General features: G+C 42.9%; 1 long non-coding RNA gene across 4 annotated transcripts; it reads right to left on the minus strand.

Moving 5' to 3' along the window:
- Positions 1 to 3,983: 3,983 nt before the first annotated feature.
- Positions 3,984 to 18,119, minus strand: LOC135301366 (uncharacterized). Of its 4 annotated transcripts, none has more exons than XR_010363123.1 (5): positions 18,034 to 18,119; positions 9,549 to 9,741; positions 7,093 to 8,612; positions 4,976 to 5,044; positions 3,984 to 4,436 (listed from the first exon to the last, which is right to left on the minus strand). It is a non-coding gene; the product is annotated as an uncharacterized LOC135301366 (long non-coding RNA). The 4 variants fall into 4 exon arrangements; XR_010363122.1 differs by lacking the exon at positions 18,034 to 18,119 and adding an exon at positions 9,844 to 10,248 and having other exon boundaries at positions 7,093 to 8,609; XR_010363124.1 differs by lacking the exon at positions 18,034 to 18,119 and adding an exon at positions 9,844 to 10,248 and having other exon boundaries at positions 7,460 to 8,612.
- Positions 18,120 to 18,900: the final 781 nt, after the last annotated feature.

Raw genomic sequence — 18,900 nt, forward strand, 5'->3', positions numbered from 1 at the left:
CTTGTAATCAGATAAACACAGGTTTTGCTTCAACTGGAGCTCCAACTAAGCAGAGCAAGCCAAGTGAGACATGGCAAGAAAGACCATGGACAAATACATGTACTTGATGCAACAAGTTGGGGGGGGGTTGGGCAGTGGTTTTGGGCATATTGTATTACCTACAATCTGTCATTAAAGTACTACTTTGTTAAAGAAACAGGAGACAAAACAAGTAGCTCAAAACTGTACAAGGACCTGAGGCAGATACCAAAACGGCCCATGGGGCAGGGAGAGGCAGAAACAAGAACATGATAGAGGTCAGCAGGGTGCATGGGAGGGATAAACCTTGTGAAATATCCAGGACTGGCACCATGCTCAATATATGCATCCTGGAGCCTGGCAGGTTTCTCCTAAAAAGAAGATTCCCAAACTCCCTCAGTTGGACCGTCCTGCTACTGGGGCTGATTAAGGAGAGCAGCCTGCCTGTGACCAGCTGCATCTTCTAGGCAAAGAGGAGGAAGAGGCATGTGTTACACCTTTTACACCACATTTATTTGTTTCCATGTCTTCCACCATGCTGTGTACATACCCTGACTGAGCTCTGCAGAAATCAGCAGTGACAATACATGCACTTTCACAGCCAGATGCTCCCATAGCCCCTTCACTTGGCCAAACAGACAACATATACATCTTCTTAATTATCAAGGAGCACTCGCAAACAAATGCCATGAAAATCTGGCCCTGAAACAGTGCTCAGAGCAAAAATTAGCCCCAGAGCAATTGGAGGTTTAGGCATGTTTCCCATTTTTTCATCTATACATACTGAGCAGCAAGAAAGCTGGTAGAACCAGAGAGCTGGGAACATCCCTGGTGGAGCAAAGATCTGGCTGCTAGGGGACTGTAGTGGTTTCTCTGAAGGACCTTCTTCATGTTTCTGGGCAGGCAGTGCTGGAGAAAAAAGAGGCACACATCTAAGGCGGGCTAGCCTGTCAGGGAGCCACAGCAAGAGTGCCATGACATGGCTTGCAGACAGCAGAGTCCTAGCTTGCCCCAGAAACCCTGTTCTCAGCCTGGTGTGCATCTGCCCTCATTGCTGAGCAGCACCACATAAAGTGTCCATGTGGGACAACCAGCTCGATTTAAAAACACAAAACCCAAACCAGTCAACAATTCAGGAAACCAGAGCTGCTGCTTTTCCTCAAGGTGGATTTCTTTTGAAGCCAACTATTCATATTTCTTCCCCAGTCTTGTCAACAGTGGTCCAGGCAAAAGCTGTTTGGTTAAAGTAGACTGCTGTCCCGGTTTTGTCCTGTCCCTTTCACCTTTACTTCACATGAAGACGATGCATATTCTATTTCACACAAGCCCAGAAGTAAGCAAATTATTATGTATTACCAGCTATGTATATAATTGTCTTAGATGTAGGCCTATAAATGATTCATTAAGATCTGTATCAGCTGGTTATTTAATGTGTCCTACTAATTAAAACTGTGATAAAGACAACTACAGCTCTCTGTAATTATGCCTCTGGACAATGCAATGCACTTCCAACTAGTATTTGAAATCCTCAGTGTAAGTTGACTCCTAAAGTAGGGTAGAAAAATATAGGTTAACTACTGCTCTTAATTGCCCTTCATTACTAATATTATTGTAGAATTTCATTGTACAACTCCCTGAGACTCTCCTGCACAGTGCACATTACAGTCACCGTTAGGTGACTATGCTGTACACTGCATTATCCTTTTGTATACCTCAGAAACTTGGGGGGGGGGCAAAAATGGGGAAAAAAGTGAAAAAAAGGACTATTTCAACTGGAAGGAGTGTGTCTGGCTTGGCTCATCTGGAAGGGAGTGGACAAAGAAATGTTTGAGGAAATGCAGTGTTTTAGCCTACCTGATCAAATTTGGCATTTCGTACTCAAGCTAGAGATCCTGCTAGGCTCAGTGGAAGCTTCTCCTAAGTGGGGCCCACAGATCTGTGGTCACCATGTGCTGGATTTGGCTCCAGAAGGAAGAAACACACTGACTCAGAAAGCACATTAGGCACTATTTTGTTGGTCAAAAAAGAAGCTTCACTAAGTTTATGTCAGCATAACTAAGCAGGTCTAACTCAGTTTGTCTACAGTCTTGTTCTCTCAAACACGTTTGATGTTGAAGGGAGTATGTCTATATATGAAACAGGTAAGAACATTAAAATATTTTTTGGGGATGGCTATCAATGTAATAAAATATTAGTAACAAGTGATAAATGCAAAGTAAAATAAGCTTTTCCTAAGCAGCTTATGCTAAGAATATAAGTCTTGCCCCACTACCAAAAGACTACATTAAGTGTCATCCTTCTAATTTCATTGGGAGCCTAATATCACCACTAGGATAAACATTAAGATCAGTCACCTCAGTGGCTCTTCCACTGCCAGTTCTGCTTGGTTAGAAAAATGGGAGGTGACTGCCCCTGTGTCGACACTTGTCATCTCCTGTGAGGATGCTCAGCTGGCTCCTGTCATTGTCAGTCCAGGGCATGATACACCCAGGGGAATGACTCAGGTATAACTTGTTGGGTCTTGTTGGCCATAGAACATTGCCTGAACCCTGAAGTCTGCATCCCACAGGAGCAGTGCACTAATCTAATCTCTGGTTAGTTTCTATAAACACTAATTTGTGAAGACAAAACAAAAACTATGGAAGATGTATCTCTCAAATGCCTTTTTGTCCCCAAAGGTGACCTGGTATAGTCCATACCACTGTGGCCAATACCATTAACTCAACAGTGAAGAAGAAGCAAGAAGTAAACTCCATGCTGACCCTACATGCTTTCTTCTCCCTGCAGTCTTTTCCAGCTTCTAACATCCAGCCTCATTCACGTGGTACCACACCCACAAAAGCTATTGAAGGAAAGGGAAAGAGCTAGAATGCAATAGGTAAAGAAAGTCTTTAAATATAACTTTGCTTTGGTTATCAAGATTTTTACTGACTGACCTTGTGCCTATAATAGCATAGGACTAGTATGTAACAAAGCCCAGTTTCCTACAGATCTGTGTCTCAGACCACCTTACAGTGCCTTCTCTATTTACTTTTCTGTTATTGTCATGATACAATGGATGTGATTAGTCCCCAGTCACTGTTGTCTCGTATTTTCTTTGCCATGTGTTGATGTCTAAGTTTCAAGTTAAGCTCTTCAGTCATTTCTGATTGCACTGCTGATAGCAGCCTCTAGTGATTACTGAGGGCAGCACTCACAGTGTAGCTTTCTACACTATGGGAGCATTTCACAGGGGTTGTCTCTCCAGTGATCTTCTTTAATTAAACTGATAGGAACTTAACTTTGGTTGAGACTCCTACTGATGTTTTATCAAAAGTGATTCAGACTGGTCAGTCTCAAATAAAGAGGTGCAGACCAAGTGAGTGCTTAAGTCTCAAATTTCCCATGAGACAAACAAATTTACAACAGGATAATCCTGTGTGTGCCAGCTCCAGCCTGTGATGGCTGTAACAATGCCAGCACATTGTAATAGCTTGTAGAGAAGGACTTTGGGCTTAAAGAGGAAAGAGATGAAGCTGAAGCTGTTCAAGAATTCCTCAGCAAGCGCCAGCCTTGCTCCTGTCCTTGAAAGATGTCTCACACAACTTTTTTCTTCCTTAGGAGCATCTTGCAGAGTGGCCCCACTGACCCACAGTATTCTCAGCAAGGGAAATGAGGTAGTGGACAACACTCAAAGAGTTCACCTGTACACAACTCAGCACCATTTTCCAAGCTATTTGTATGGCTACCTCAGTAAACAACCAGGACAGACAAGAAGCAGCTTCTATAGGGTGATAAAAGCCAGTCAAGTTCACCTTGATCTGAAACGATAAGGTCAGTCAGAAACTGTAAGATCCTTGTCAAGCCTCACACTTGAGCAACATTGTAGAGCAGTAGGTGCCAGTGAGTGAAGGGCAAGCACAGACCAGGCTCAGGCTTAGCTGCAGTCACAGGTGCGTGGCTGTGGCAGCACAGGTGGAGTACAAACAGGGTGTGCTGGCACCTGCAACAGCAGCAGGAACACCTAGAGCCTGAAAGGACGGGGGGAGGACAGTCTGCCTGCTACCCAACAAGGGCCACTCACTAGGATGGACACATGTGCAGCCCTGAGAGGGAAGAAGGGAGATCCTAATGTCATTTACTAAGCTGAGGTCTTAGTGAACAACTCAGGGCTGCAAACAGCCTAGGAGCAACTCAAGACTTGTTGTGCTTTTCACCTTGCATATTCTCTGGCTGCAGCAGCACTGCTGGAAAAGCCACAAATTCCCATTGCAAAACCATTCCACTGAATAGTAGAGGCACTCAAACAGGGAAAATGCTGGTTCCCACTTGATGCAGCATTTACCTGCAGCCTTTGGGTGACATCATCCTGGCATTCTCCTCCAAAAGCAGGTGGTTATAGACATTGACTGATGGTAGGAAATGAGTTATCATCTCCCCTGAAAAGATACGGAAACAGAACAGGATTAGATGTTTTACCCACAAGGGCCATGAGAAGAAATGGGGTCTAATCCAGAATTAGAGTGAGGGTGCTCTAACAATAGGCTACAAGCTCTAGGTCTGTGTGCTGTCTAGCACAATGTGGCCATAATCCTGCTGAGGCCTCCAGGCAGCACTGCAATATGCATCATCATAATAATGAGTTTCTAATCCAAATCAAGTGCCCAACCCAGCAGGCACCGCCTGACTCACAGAAAGGATTAGCTGACAGATGTAAACAATAGTTGTGGGAGTCGCCGTGTCCATTATGCAATCCTTTTATGCTGAGTTTACAGAAAGAGCTGAGAAAATTAGGAGCTTTTGCTGAGAACATAAGTAACTGAGATTTTCAAATATACGTAATGAGTAGTCTCATTCTTCAGTCCTAGGGATAACCCATTGATACCAGTGCACTCCATTCCTACCTCTGGAGTCAACCAGACTAACAATGAACAATTAACATGTTCATACCATGAGACAATAAAGACAAGGTACTTACAAGATGATCCTCTGAAGCATCACGCCTGCCTTTTCCCAGGTCCTACTTTCTTTCATCACGGAAGCACCTCTGTCACAAGTTGGAATGTGTGGGGGAAGTAGGAGGTGCATGGGAAAAAATCAACAGAAATTAGAGAAATTACCTTTTCTATATGAGAATGAAAAAAATTGGAGAAAAAAAATAGATGTTTTGCTATTAAAATATGTGCTACTGGTCTAGAATTCAATTTCAGGGATAGATGAGAGACATCTAGGTGATAGCCAGAATTACTTGAGTTACTGTAACGCAAGAAGAACTTGTCTGAGGACAGACAGCTCTACTGTAGACTACACTCAGAGACCACACTGCAGAGTTTCACCAAGCTTGGCTTCATAATTCACCTCACAAGGGTGCTGCTTAAACCCTCCCCCAGTTCAAGTTAGTGTGAAGATGTATTAAAAAGGAGTCTATTAGGGACAGTCTTCAGGTCTCACTTTTAGATAATTATGAAGGAAACAAAAACATTGGTTTTTATTAATTTCTCTCAGTATTCAGTTTTTGTAATTTATTATGTTTTCATGTAATTTGTTTCTAATTTTGCCATATTTTCTATAAGAAAAACAAGACATATAATAATAAATCAGACCTAACACCATTCCAGATTTTTTGGTTGAGGAGACAAAACAAATTCTTAGAAACAAGAGTTGCTGCTAACCTTGTCTGCAGGCATAAAGAAAATCAAGGGGAATTATGTGTGCTAATTTTGTTATCTTTCTAAGGTTTGTGATCTCAAAAATCCTCCGGGGTTTTTTAAGATGCTCCCTCTTTTTCAGTTCCCAGTAGGAAACATGCTCCATGTGCACTCCTCAGATGAACAGCAATTAACAGTGAAACAACAGTTGTGATAAATTATGAACAATAATAAAACAATGAAAGGAGCAGTAGTTCCTGACTCTCCATTTGTTTATGCACCATCACAGCTTACTCCTTTTTTGACCAAGCAGGACACATTCTCCAGCACAACTGTGGGCAGAGCATTTGTGCTATGGACTTCAGCAGCAGCAGGACAGGGGCAAAGCAGAGATAAGTGAAAGGATTTCAGTATGATCTGGGGCCTGTCAAAGAGCCCTTTAAGCTTTGCATGCTGGATGATGCTGGAGTCACAGCAGCAATGGGCATTTTGTTGGTCACACAGTTGTGGTGATGCCTGTCGGATTTGTGCGGGGGCTGCTGTCCTGCACCAGCATCCTCATCAGCCTCTGATCATCAGCTCCATGTGGCAGCCCATGAACAACACAGTTGATATTAAACCCAAATATGCACTGCCAAGGAAGGGGGAAGGGCTGACAGCAGTGCTCTGTCTGGGAAAGTGCCCCACCACTCCACAGAACGGACCAGTGTAACTGTAGCTAATGGAATTAGGTATTGAACTAACATAAACGTTGCTTACTATTACAACACGCTGAAGTTAATATTGCTTTGGGGGGAAAGATTTAATTTACTCTTCTCTTTGTGCTCAAATTTTCACTTTTCTCATATGCTCACATCCTCACAAGGCAAGCTTTACATAGCTGTCTGGTTTTGGTAGGTTTCAAACCGCAGGTTTTTGTAAGAGAGGTGTAACAAGCCAGAAACTGCTGTTTAAAACAAGTATTTTTGCAGAACAGGAAAAAAAAAAAAAACAGCTGGAGAAGCATAAGCTCAAGTAGCTGTTGCTGCATGGAGCTGTTGGCCCTACTCGATGCAAGTCAAAGGTTGCTCTCAGCCAGTCCAGTACAAAGCCTCACACTGGCATCATGCCAGGCTCAAGTACACAGGGGTTGCTGAGAACACCAAAAGAAAGGACTGGGGTTGCTCATAAAGGTCTGGACCTAACATGCCTAATATAATCTAAAGAGTATTAAAATATGCCTAAAGAGTAATCAAGTGTGCTGTAAGCATCTATCAGACCTGCAGACCATTTTCATATCTGTAACACCAAGCGAATAATAAAGGAATTTTGTCTTTAACTGTGAGGTTTAGTAAATATTTCCCTTGCTTCATACTGATCAATAACAATGATTTAGTCACACATGAAAGAAGAGTGGTTGCTCCTTACATGTAGTGCTGCCCCAACACAATGGGTACTTTGACCATACCTCTGTACACTAGAGCATCCTACAATTCATTTGTTTTCCAGAGAATGAAGTTGAAGGTTGCAACTGACTGTACAGTTCATTATTCCCTTTGCCCTTTTTCTTTCCCTGTATATTATTTTTAGATAAGTAATAATGTAGATTATTTTTGCCATTGCTAGAGTATCTTTAAAATGCAGCAAAATGAGATCCTCCATACATATTTGGTAAAGCAGAAAAAACCTTTAGAACCAAAGCAGGGCCCAGTAGTGGGAAAAGCTGAATATTTAGCTCTGATCACAAGGCTGCAGAAAGTCAAAGAATTTGAAACAAGACTCCAAAAAATGGTCCTTAAGCAATGCACAAGAACAAGACAAATCCCAAACTTTACCAATTCACCACATGAGGAAATTCCTTCCTATCCCAAACATAGTCAGAGCTTCAGCAGCATGTCTGGGAGCAAATATAATTAGTGCTGATACAGCTTGTTTTTATCCAGGCGTGACACTGGCACTCAAAAGATGATATTGGGTTTTGATCTCGCCTTTCAACAATTACACAAGGAATCTCCCACGGCAAAAAATTCCAAGTAGTGATTAACCTTCTAGGGCAAAAGCCAGACTTTCCATGTGTTTGATCTAAATTCAGTTATTTTTTAATTTCCAGGAGTGGCTTTTTTTCTTCCTGTCACTACTTAGTTCACATATATTCAGGACCCTGTGTGGGTCCTGAAGATCTCCTGAAGACATGTCAAATCCTAAACGGAGTTCTGAGGTTCAGTGGGGGTGAATGTATTATACTGTGAAAACATGTTTCTGTAAGTGGCAGCACAGCTATGCAGAAATCTTGAATATGAAGTAATTTCTCATACAAGGAATGTCTTGCGGTTCTCAAAGGAGTCAGGTTGCTTTTTTAATTTCCATTCTTGGGGTGGTAGTGGCTGCTCCCTGGCAGGGAGAGCAGCATGGGGCTGTTACCAGATGGGCCTCCTGAGGAGTCACTGAGCACATGGTCTTTCAAGGAGTGCAGCTGGAGTTGAGGATATTCAGCACTACAAAGGATCTGGCCTTTCAAATGCTTCTCACTGTTGCAGGCCAAAATAATAAAAAAATCAGGGGGTATCTTGTTTATATATTGATGTTTCCCATGTCCAGGCACTTTATGATACTTACAATGGTCATATAAACTGCTCTTAATCTGATTTGGCAAGCTGGGCCAACGATTCCTGCTTCTGATTAAAAGTGTTTCCACACTTGCTGAGTGAAGGCTTAACTCCAGTTAAGCCCTTGCACTGAAGTGACGAACAGCAGACCCAAGAGATCATTTATAGACTCCAAATAGATTCCAAAACTGATTGTTTAGTGGTACTTGGCAGAAATCACCTTCCCTGGCAGCAGCCATCTGCTGCTACCTCTCTGGATCCACCTCAGAAGACAGATAGCAACTTTCTGGAAGCACTGGTTGTCCCAAGAGTGTGGTAGCAGCAAGCTGGGTCAGAAATTCAGTCTCCATAGTCATGAGGTGAAAAACTGGGCTCAGTTCTGCTAAAGCAAGCAAAAACAAAATAAGCAGCATTCTTCAGTCTTCTTGCAGTTCATCATGTAGCCTGGCAGCACTGCTCTGTGTAACAAAACTTCTCCCAAGCCAAAGCTGCATTAAGGTATTGCGGAAGGGAGACGGTTCAAAATAGCATTTTGGGGTAAAAAGCTACAGACACTGCAGAAATCCAAAATCTGTATTAGATGTTCAGCATGAAAAGTGCACTGAGAAATAACACAAGGCTGACTGAACACTGAAATAAATCATTACTGCAGTCAAACTACCTTGCATCTGTTTTAAGATGGTTCAGTATCATGACCATGAAACTAATCTAAAACTTTGGGCAGGTAAGTGTGATCAGAGCTACAGCTGGATTATTTTACAAAAAAAAAAAAAAATTAAGGTTTAAAGATGTTAACATAAATAAATGAATAAATGCAGATCCTGAACATTAGCTAGTGGGTCAAAGTACCATTACCCTACAATATATTTGTAATATACTTTGACAAGGCTCTTCTCCCTTCCCTTGTTCCATTGCCTGAACTAGTGTATTTTCTAATTAAAAAATAAAATATCCTGGTGTAAGTGGGGAAAAACTGGACTCTGATTAAGTCCTTAGGGAATGAGGAAAAGGGGACATGTGAAAGGGCAAGTCTGCTTTCCAACACATTTTATTCCATTCTTGATCCCAAAATATCAGTTCAGAAATACATAAGTATCTGATCCCTCATCATATTCACAATCTAAACAACAGGATGGATGGAAAGGAGAGAGCAGAATGAAGCCTCTGCCTCTTAACGTGAGGAGCAACTCCCCTCTATGGAGTTGTGTGGAAGCTGGTAGTAAAGAGATGTCCATGGAAAAACACATTCCCTGGGGATGGCACTAGTGCAATGGCCAGCCGCAGCATGGAGAGAGGAAGGAGAGGGAAACATCAATACCTGAATTGCAAGAGTGCAAATAATTGCAAGTGTTGCCTCTCGAGTTCTCAAGTGCATCCTGCACCAGTAGCTCCTTAAAACCAGACACGCTGAAAGAACCACAGCTCCCTTGCTCTTTTTGCTGCTCTGCCTTCTTGCCAAACTCCCACGTATGCTGAGCTTCTGCATTTGACGTCTTTGCTCGTCATCAAACCTGCAGGAGATGGGAGCAAGAGGGAACTTGATGGTAAAAAAGCTGATCACAGCTGTACCAGCATGGTCAACACTGGTGATGGTGAATCTGCTTGTTGCATACCCACTTAATTTCTTTGTTTTCCTTGTGCAGAGTAATGGATTTTAAGATCTTGGAATACTATGAATAGCACCCAGGATCTTTCTACATCACTGGAGTTCAGACATAGGAGAAATCCTTTCCAAGCTATGGATTCTTCTGATATTTTTTCACTCTTCAGAGAGGAATACATACAGAGCTGAATGTTTTATTCTATGCTAAAACAGAAAGTACATTAGATATTTAGTCTGTGCTCTAAGATTCATGAATTTACTTCTACTCCCATGCTATCCTTTGGAGCCAGCCTGCCTTGCTCCTTCCAAGGCTATGAGCAGCAGTCAGGTACTGTATGTAATCCTGGTCTCCTGCACATGTTTCCTGCCTGGAATCATTGGATCCAGGAACTTCAGCCTCCCCAAGGTGCAGAGTCCTTAGATGTTATTTTTTAGTTAAACTATCCAAGAAACAAGCAGGGAGAATTGCAAGGACTTTTAAAAGCCTCTTCCTAAAAACAAAACAAAGTTGCTTAGAAATTACAACAAGGAGGTGTGCAGTCATGGAAAAGCAGAACACCGGGCACATCTGCCACCCACCAGGTACCCATGTTGCCATCAGGTCCCTGATATTTGCAGGAAACCCAGGGACTCCAAGTCTCCTACTTCTGCCTCTTACTCCAGAGTGTCCCTGTTTCTTGGTGGAAGCCTTTTCTCTCCAAACCAGCTAGCCTGTGGCACTTCTGTCCATTGGCTCTCTACTAGGATTTTCCATGTGCCCGTCCTCAAGTGGAAACACTGACAGAGCTATTTTGAGTCCATGACTACCCATTGCTGCCAGGGATTTTGTCAAGGTGGGTGTGCCTTGATGGGGTGGGGTGTGCCTTGCTTCAGTGTCTGAGGCTGAGCTGGTTTCCTGGTGCCAAAAGCCTCACAGTATTCTTCAGAACAGAAATGAATTCATAGGCTGCCACTGATGATCTCAAAACCCTTGCTGTCTTTCCAACTTAGGTAATGGAAAATGGAGTTATTCTCAGAATCTGTCTTTCCTACACAGGGTAGGCAGTGTAGAAATTGTACCTTACTGGTTTGGGATTTAAAACCCATTCTCTTCTTAGATTTCTACATATAATATGTGAGAGCAGTTTTTGATCAAAGATGCATTCCCAGTAAATCACCCTTGTACTTGCTGTGGATACCCAGGGTGATATGAATCCTCAGTGTGTGTGCACTATAAATACAAAACAGTGGAAAAATCCCTGTGAAGGAAAAGTTTGTACCTTGTTTATATTTAGAGCTAGTATTTCATATAAGCTGTGACGTTACAAAGTCAAGTGTGTGTAGTTTTATAAGACATTTCTCCTTGTCCCTTTGTACATAGCTTGACAGAAGCAAGAGAAAGTCTCTGACAGATGCTGATGAAATGAGCTATCTGGTTACAGAGCTGAAATATTTGGAAAGGACACAAGTGAGACAGAATTTATTGCCTTTGTGAAAAGGGGATTTAATTTCTAAACTATCCACATGTGGCAATGAACAACCTTGTCTCTGCCCTCTGGTGACAGCCTACAGGCACCGTGCAATTATGATTAAAGCTTTTTATTGTTTTTGTCCCAGATTAGATTAAGTTGGTATTTAAAGATACAATTTTCTAATTGTGTTGTCACATCAGAACAGAGACGTGGTTGTCTGTGCACTTTTACTGAGGAACAAGAAAGAAATCTGAATGCTTTGAGGTAAACATGGATAGAAACACTCCTAATTTCCAGGAAGAGCAGAAAAAGTAATTACAATTCTTCTAAATTATTATTAATTCTTAGTGTTCAGTTTAACTGGGAAAACAATTTTGAATGAGTTCACACAGCTGCTAAAGACAAGGCAGGGAAGAGAAGGCCACTGTTCTGTGTTTCCAGTGCTGCTTACAGCAGAGATCCTCTCCCTTCCTGGCCACAGCAAGGTCAGCATCCTTGCTCTCAAAATCATGCCACCTTTAAGGTAAAAATAATGACTTACACTAATCTGGATAAAAATCATACTGCTTATTAGCTGTATTCCAATATTACAAAGCCAATGGGTCTGAGTGTGAGACAGACCTAAGAAATGCTGTCAGAACAAGAAAAAGATGAGAAGGAACTATGCATGAGTATTTCTAGGTATCTAACATTTCTTAATTTTAAGAAAAAGGACCAAAGGTGACAAGAAACAGCTAATTGTCCAAACAATTTCAAAGATAACGGTATGAAGGAAAGAAGAGACAATCAGTAAGGAAGTTGAGACAAGGCAAGGCACATAAGTTTGAAACAGAAAGCGCAAAGGGAATATTTTTTATGAGTCCTGTTTAAATTTCTCTTCCTATTCCAAAAAGGAGCAAATGGCTTGGAGATTTCTCAAGCATACCATGTGCCAAGCCCCAAGGGATTCTGAATTCTGTCTTAACAGCACTTACACCCCACTTACTGTGGGGATTTTATATAGGAGGAAGACTTATGATTTGTTTCACGAGTTGTGAATAATGAGCTCCCTGATTTTTTTTCTTGTGTGGATACAGAAAGTTGCCTAAGAATTGAAAATGACACCTTGGTGCTGTGAAAGCACATGAAAGAGTGGCAGTCATGTTTCAGCACATCGTTTATCAAAGCGATTGAGAGCTCTGCCAGCAGTCACAATGGTGCCGTGTAACAAAGCCAGCTCGCGCTCATTCAGCAAACAAGAGACCAGAGCAGCTATAGGCTTGCTGCATATGAAACCAGAGGCACCAAAGAGCCTTACATCAAAACAGCTTTGGACAACATTAGAGGTTTGCTCTGGCTTGCATGTGCTGCTGCTTTCGGTCTTTTGGGATTGACTGTGACACTTCCTACACCCAATACATTCACCCCCCAAGTCGTGCCAAAAGGGCATTATGGCAAGATATAAAACCTAGTGGGCATCATGGGCAGCACCTACACAACCAATTGGGCTCACTGCCTGCTCGCCCAGCCTGTGCAGCCACAGTGCAATGTCACTGCCCTGACAACATCACACTCAGGGGTTAACTTCAGCTGTACTGGCAGCAAAGCAGTACCCCAAATGTGGAGCTGGCCTGGATGGATACCAGTGCCTTCTGCAGCACAGTCCCTCCAGAACATGATTATTTCTAATTATACTGCCTGGCAGATGTGCAGTGTTTTGGCAGAGTTTGGCACAGTGTTTTATATTGCTTCATTGACTGAGGAAAGCAAGTGCCACCAGCTGAGCAGCTCCTGAGGCATGTCCACCAGCAAAAGCAATGCTGTCCAATTAGCAAGTCATCCCCAAACTCTTTACCACCAAGAGGCTGAGCAAGAGCTCCTGTGCCTGCCCCCACTGGCTGAGCCACAGCAAGACAGGGCTGTGCAGGAGGGCAGCTTTAGCACAGATGTTGGGCTGGGACCAAGGAAACCTCTGCTGTTTTCCCTGCCTCCACTACCAGGCTCACCAGTGACATGATGGGCCCTTCTTTACCCCCAGCACCCTTCACCGTTTATATCTGTGGTAGAAGATCCTCAAGGCAGACAGTACCTTTAATGTGAGTGCTTCCCAGCAAACCTGTCTGATAGTGCTTTCAAGGAAACCCAATTTCTAATGAAGCCCCCATGTACTGTTACACAACATATTATGAATGATCTCAGCTTAAAGTGATGCAGAAAAAGACCCTAACACCCATCTTAATGAGACAAATCGGTTCCAGGTCCTGTCCTGCAGCTTATAGTCTAGGCAGACCTGAGTGACCTGCATTTGCAGGAGCAGAACATGTTTACTTGTTTTTAAAATATAAAGAACAAACATTTTGTTGACTATTTCAATGTCATGTCTCAATCTCTGATTTGGAAAGTGCGTTTGTGCCATTTTAAAATAGAAAATACTTGAGTTGTTCATGAGACGTTAAGAGTCGTATAGCATGCAGAAAATCTATCAAGTCCCCATAGAAATTTGGATAAGTGTGGCTCTACAGCTTTTTTTAAAAGGCACTTGAGAACAAGACTTCATAACAAGCATTGCTGAGAATCTGCAACTGTCACAAAAGGGAGTGAAAATACATGTACTATCTTAGAAGGGTCTCTCTGACACACTTCAGAAATAAAGTCACAACAGTCTCTTCAGAGTAATATCTCTGAAAAATCTAACTGGAGAGATGTATGCCTGTAGACAGGCAGAACATTTAGCTTTTCTCCCCTTCCTTCTACTTCTTCAGCTTTTATCTGATGAGCTTCTGCTCATGTCCAGTCTTATTCGTGTGGTTGACCACCCTGAGCTCTAACTGGGCCTCTAATTATTTTTTAACAATCTAGCAAAAAAATCTGAGAGAAAAAAAAAGTGACTTATGAATAAGACCATCCAGAGACGTACCACACTTAAGAATATTAATTTCATGGCTCTAATGGATTTGTCCTAATAATCACAAGCATCCTAGTAATGATTGCACTTCCTTCTTCTTCCCCATCCTCATTTAAAAAGCAGTGAAATTAATAGAGCCTGTGGTTCTACAGATGTACATATTCTGTTCCCCAACAGTCCTCACCATCCCAGCAATAATCAGTTCCACTCTCTGCTTCCACTGCCCTATGGATGGGCGAGATGCTGGATCAGCATCAGATAGACTGAGCAATGAGCATGGACCCTCTTTGTGGATCCCTGGCTGAGCTCAGCTTCTTGATTTAATGAGCCTCTTCATAGATCTACTGAGAACATATAATTAACTTTGAGACTCTTAAATTTCTCTCAAACTTTGATGCATTTGGCCAGTGGGATCAAAATGTAATGGTAGTGTCAAACAACTAAGTATGCCTACATCCCTTCACCTCCTTCTACTTCCCCTCCTCACACAGTGGGTTACACTGCTGCTGCAACTGTTTCTGGGAGGCAAGGAGGAGGGCAAGCTGTGGCAGAGTGGCAGTGGCAGTCTTCCTTGGGGTGCTATTCCCACTTGGTATGCCCTTCCCTCTCATGCTCTGTGAGTCTCACAGCCCATTTTTGAATCTCCTCACTTAACTGGGTGTGCTCCAGGTGGCAGACACCTGCAAAAAACCCAGCTAATTACACTGCACAAATAAATGCTTCATCCAGAGAAAATAAAGGAGGAAGGAATTAACTCGTCATCCTCCCCAGCTATATTAAAAGGGTATTTTACAAACACAGCATCCCTGGCAATGCCCCCAAGCTTCAGGGCAATAACATAACCTGTGTATGACCTGCGAGGAGGCTACACAGCTGCTGACAGGAAGCACCAGGCAGCACCTTGGATTGCTTCAAACTTTTTAAATGGAAAGCTGTCCTGCTTCAGTTAGAGGACCTTCCTCCATGGGAAGAGAATCTCCCTCTTATCCAGGGTAAGAAGGGTCTATAAGAAACTGGCCATGGAGGCAACCCTCCAGGATCACCTCCACACTCCCTAGGCTGTCTGACTGATACACCTGCACAACAATATTTAAAAGACATGCCCAAGGGTTGTTTAGAGTTTATTGTACTCTTGAAAAGGCAAACCAAACTGCTCCTACTAGAGCACAAAGATTCCAGCATTTGAAAAGCAATTCAGGAGAGAGCCCACCCCACAAGTCTGAGTGACTCCAGTACCAGCCTGGTTTGTTTCTGTCCTGGGGGAAGAGGCCTCTTTCCCTGTCTTCTTCTTTATCCACTGAACTTCCAAATGTCGTAAGACAGATATGAACATAAGAAGTCATCTGAACAACTATAGAGAAAGAAGCTTTTGGAGGAGGAAGAACAGTACAGGAGAAATGTGATACAATAAATCTAGTTTTGCAATATGAAAATTCTCAGATTTTTTGTCAGATAAAGAAATAAAACTTTGCTCTCTGAAAGGGAAGAAAAAAGGTGTGGTTTTAGACATTGCCAATCCCTGCCCAGGATGAAGTTAAGCACATAAAAATTCTTTGGGAGAGCAAGCAAAAATCTTACCTGGACATAGGTTTGGAGGGCAAAATCATAGTGTGCACAATGCAGGTCAGGGCTGAGTGCTCTCACCACTGGTCACTCCATCAAATGGTTGCCAAAACAGGCAAATATCTGCAAAGTGTTTCAGTGAATTGACATCCTACAGCAATACAGGTTGCAGAGGGCAGATAAACTCTAGACTACCAGAGCTCACTAGTGGACATTGTTCCCTCACCTCACAGTCTGCAAAGGGCTCCCAAGAGCCTCTACCTCTCCAGTCTCAGATTTAGAGCCCAAAAACTGCTGCACAAGCTGCTGCATCTGCCAGCTGCACTCAATAAGCTTGCCCAGGCACCTTGGGCTCCAAAGGACTGCAAAGGAGTGAGACCAAGACTGCAGACCCATTAATGAGAGCTTCAGTCACCCAGGGATGCTCAGATGTCAGAGGCGCACCTGGACACACACGCTTGTTTCTGCACAAATCTGCTTGAATGCAAAACCTGCTGTTTTCTCCCCACAACAAGAATAGAACATTTGAAGCGGTCACATCAGCTACAGGGAAGGATGGAAAGACAGCAACACCCATCCTAGCTGAAGAAAATCTCTCAGAAAGTCGCCTGCCTGGGAAGGGCATGTGCTGCATGTGACACATGTCAGAAACCTGGTTTTGCCAAAGAACAAGGACAGTGATTCTGGCATAAGCTCAGGCATTTCTCCTTTCCAAGGGCACCTACTTGGGAAGCAGAGCCTGATTGGTAACATAAGAGAGAGAAAACAGGAGCAAAAGTGAGGAAAAAAAACCCAAACCACAATACTTGCAGGTATAGAGACAAAGCATAATTATGCAAACACACACTTTAATTATTTCATACCCTTGAAATGGGAAAAGGCTATATTCAAAAAGATAACTTCCTTTTAAAAAATTGAAGCATTATTTATTGTGGGGGGTTTTTTTGGTTGGGTTTTTTTTTTTCCTTTATTTCAAGGATGCTCTTTAGAGGTTCCAGGACTGTAAAAGAGTCTTTGACTTTTCTGTCTCTTCCTGTCTTTGCCTTCTACAGCTGGGAGAAAAATCTAAGGGCCTTAAATAAGTTTAAATATGAAAGTCAGAAAATGGCTTTGAAAAGAAGCTGTGAAGGAACATTCTGTATTTGAACTCTACAGAGAAAATTAAAATCAAGGGAAAATGTAGAGCTGAAACTGTAATACATCGAATTTTTACATGTATTTATATATATATATTTCAATCAGAGGACTCAATGTCTTACAGTTTTCAATGGGACTTTTGTTTGTGTAAAGATGGAAGAACAGAGCTCTGTTTCACATGGCTCTGTGCTTTGTCTGCTATCTCCAGTCCCCAAATTTTTACTCCAAACTGTGGTAGGACACCCGTTTCTCAGAGCAGCTGAGCTCGTGCAGGATGAGAGGGTTTTCCTTTGTGTGGCACCACCAGTGTCAAAATCCCAGCTCTGCTGAAATCAATAGCAAAACTGCTCTGAGAGAGTTTGCTTCCCAGTGCCAGGCACACAAGGCGACCTTGCCGACTGCCCAGCACCCTGCCACGCCATGGGGCCCCTCCCTGCCTGCAAGGTTAGTGCTTGTGCTCACAGGGACTGTGCCTTGCTGGGTTTTCTCACCTGGGGATGAGACTGCTCTTGCCACAGCCTGAGCTGCCTTTGGGCTGGTTTCCATCACACATCAGCCCCCAGAACCAGGCTGGAGGGAGCAGGACTGAAGCTGAGTGGACACAGTCAGGCAGCATCCTCGAGTGACTGCTTTTTCCTCCTCACAATTTGTCTGCTGACAGCTGCATGAAGGTCTCTGTGGCAGGTTTGTCATCCACAACCACAGCAAGGTGAGTCTTTCCTAGTAAAATCTGGTGAACACCAGCACCCATCACCCACATTCCCCGTCCTTCAGCACAAAGTACAACATCCCACAGGGCAGAAGTACTCCTCTGCAAACAGCCCTAACTCAGCTACAAATGACAAACACACTCTACAGGTTTTCTAACATATTTATGCAGCCTGCTTCCTCTGTCCACTGAGTTTTAAAATATAGCCCATCACTACAATATCTGAGCACAATACTAGACATGGTGCATGCTGCAAACCCAGTGCAGTGTTCTTCTTTGAGGTTAAGGAAAATAATTTATAGACAACAAAAGACTGGACAAAAATTAAGGGAACAGATAACGTTTCCTAGTAACTCACAGGCAGAGGAAGGCATACCCTGCCACTTTTACTATTGTGGTTTGTAGGAGCAATGAGGGGGATGACTGGAAAGAGTCTATTTTAACAACAGTACTCACCAGCCAGAGAGAGGAGAAAATTGTTGAAGCTTCAGACAGCATCTCACTTGTTCCTCTGTTACATGTGCAGGGCTCCAGCAGCAACTGTGGCATCACAAAATATCATTTTTTCTTCCTGTTTTTTTCGCCCAAATCTCTCCAGCCTCAAAGAAACCTCTCACCTCCATGCCATGGCTTAGCCTCCAGGAACAAACACAGTACACACTTGCAAGGACCATTGTGGACTCCTCTGCTCACCAGAACTGCATGGGTTCCAAGCGCCCAATTGCAGTATTTTTCCTCTTTTGAAAGGCAAAAGAGGAAAACTACTATTTCCTCTTGTTCTACCTGGATTAACTTTCACAGAAAGTGAGGGACCTGCTTTCTATCCTTGTCTGTATCTCCTCCAATCATAGACAGACCATGGCAGTGCCTTTTGCTTTTGATTTAAAGAACCTTGGGCATCCATTAAAGGGCACTGACACAGTTTTTATCATCTTGCCCCACTGGTAAAGCTCTCTTTTGGGAAGCAGCATCCCTCATGGAGCTATTACAGCACCCTTGCAGCCTTGCATCACCAGAGAGAATAATTCTCCAGAATGAAAGCTAAATGATGGAGTGAGACAGAGTGGGTGTCTGTGTACATAAACATTAGAATTTGTTTATTAATGCAAACAGCTTTCAGGGTGAGAGGAAAATAGCAGAAATATTCAGTTAAACATTTATCTCAGTTAAACATTTATGCAGGATTTACATATGATGACATACACAGAGCGGGTGTTTGCATGGCTGACACTATTGGCAGTGTTGGATTTTTTAGGGATGCTTTCCCAGAGCATTTTTCTTGCCAGGAGAATTTTTAGTGAAATTGTGCAAGTGTAACAGATC

The sequence above is a fragment of the Passer domesticus genome, chromosome 5, assembly GCF_036417665.1.
Source record: "Passer domesticus isolate bPasDom1 chromosome 5, bPasDom1.hap1, whole genome shotgun sequence".
NCBI lineage: Eukaryota > Metazoa > Chordata > Aves > Passeriformes > Passeridae > Passer > Passer domesticus.